Below are 2,198 nucleotides of genomic sequence, written 5' to 3'. Positions count from 1 at the left end.
CTCTGACCCTTTGACACTGATGGGAGTGTCCCAACATGGCAGGGAAACAAGGTTGACTCACATGTGGGTTTAGTTCCCAACACACATAAACACACACCCACACTGAACACACACTTCCCCTATGCACCAGACTGAGCAGAATGTGTGTCAATTAATGTGTTTTATGAATAGTATCATCTCAGCTGGTTTTATTTTTCTAAAATGATAATTTGAAAGGTTTTTGTTTCAGGGATTGATAACTGGATGACTCTGAGCATCCACACTTGACGGGGCCGTTGTTAGTAAAGTCAGAAGCCCTTTTTGTGTTGCATGTTGAAGAGATGTGGTCTCGCCTCTGAGCCAGTAATGGAGGTAGAAACAGAGGTGAAACGGCTTCCTTGTAAAACCTCAGAGCTGGCAGGACAAGACGCCACTGTGTGAGACTCAGATAGCTCCAACTGCGGTACAAGTTGCAACTTAAATGGATCTCTGAGTGTGTGTAAAGTCCTCCATAAAAAACTGGATGGGTGAGAAGGAGCAGATGATTTCACCTATGACTGTTCTGCACAAGCAACAACCTCCGGTCTTAAAATATGAAGCACAATGCAGAAGTGTTATAAACTGCAGTTCATGGAGCGTCCACTTGAGGCTGGCTGCAGAAACACCAGAAACCACATACACACCAATTCAAAGAAGACGATCTTTACAGCATTAATAAACATGTTTACAGCCTGGTTCAAGAAACGACTTGGCTCTATGTAGATAATCTCTCTATCGGCACACACTGTACAGGGGGTGAATTTTTTTCTCACGCAACGGTTCAGAAGATATTAAGATTACGAGTTTTGCCCAAATAAGGACATGACTGACTTGACTGACAGGCAGGAACACATAGCTGTTGGCTAAGAGGCTCAAACCCCGCCTCTTTAGATCACACTCTGCCTGGTTGAGTTCAGCATTTCCAATATGGCTGCCGCCGACGATTGGCTTCAAAGCAGCGCTCAGGAACAGATGGGTGACGTCAAGGATACTACGTCCATTATTCATACAGTCTATGGTTTAAACGTAGCCTATAGTTTGAGGATGGTTTCTAATTAAGGACAGAGTTTGCACTCTTACCTTTTAGGGCCCATAGGAAAATAAATGTAGAGAGGAGATCTCAAAAGTGTTTCATTTATGTCTCCTAGACAACAATGAGATCTGTTTGAAAGCAAAATGAGACTATAGCTTATGTCTCCTGTTTCTCATTCTTGCCTCCAGAAAAAAGTTGTAAAAAGTCTCAGCTTAGTCTCCCTTTCAGTTCTAAAGGAGATCTCATCAACATCTGAAATGATTCTCAGGTATTTCTCAGGTGTTGTGACTTCTTTTGAGCTCAGGTGGAGAAATCAGGGAGCTCTCTCAATCTAACCTCATCCATTTGTTTTTGTCAGACTCAGTTTTTGTGTCTCAAGTTGAGCTCAGATGGAGCAAAGAAAGAGCCTGAGCTCATCTTTTCATCAACATTTATAGAGCCCTGCAAAATTAAGATTTCAATGTAATTGTCCACAAACTTACAATTCTCATGAAAACATTTGAACCACTTCAAGATCAGATATTTAGATGTCAAAGGATCTCTTCTTTGACTTCACAGTATGGTCCTTCCTTTATAAGTCTGTTTGGAACAAAACAACTTCACAAAGATTTAGTGGATTAGCTATAAAGACAGAGATTTCATCCCAGGTACGACAGACGATTTATTTAAAATATGGTTCCGCAAAAGGGCCGACCAGATTTATCCAGATTATTACAATTAAAGGGGCGGATTCTGTTGGGCGCTGGTGGCCTAGTGGTCTAAGCGCCCCACATACAGAGGCTACAGTCCTTGTTGCGGGGGTTGCTGGTTCGATTCCTGGCCAGTTGACCATTTCCTGCATGTCTTCCCCCGCTCACTGCTCCCCACATTTCCTGTCTCTCTTCAGCTGTCCTGTCAAATAAAGGCAAAAAGCCCAAAATATATTTTAAAAAAGAGAAGAAAATGAGCCATTAATGAGATCTCTCATTTAAGTCTCAAATAAGACTCATGTCATGGTCTCAACTATTTCTCCTAGTGAATTTTAGGAGAAACTAACGAGAAACGAATGAAATCAATTTGAAACTTGAATGAGGCTGAAGTGAGAATCTCAATTTTGTCTCCCAAGACTTAGAAGAGAAAGCCTTGAGCAGTAACATTTTCCTCTGGG

The sequence above is a fragment of the Notolabrus celidotus genome, chromosome 3, assembly GCF_009762535.1.
Source record: "Notolabrus celidotus isolate fNotCel1 chromosome 3, fNotCel1.pri, whole genome shotgun sequence".
Classification (NCBI taxonomy): Eukaryota; Metazoa; Chordata; class Actinopteri; order Labriformes; family Labridae; genus Notolabrus; species Notolabrus celidotus.
This window is presented reverse-complemented; position numbering follows the sequence as displayed.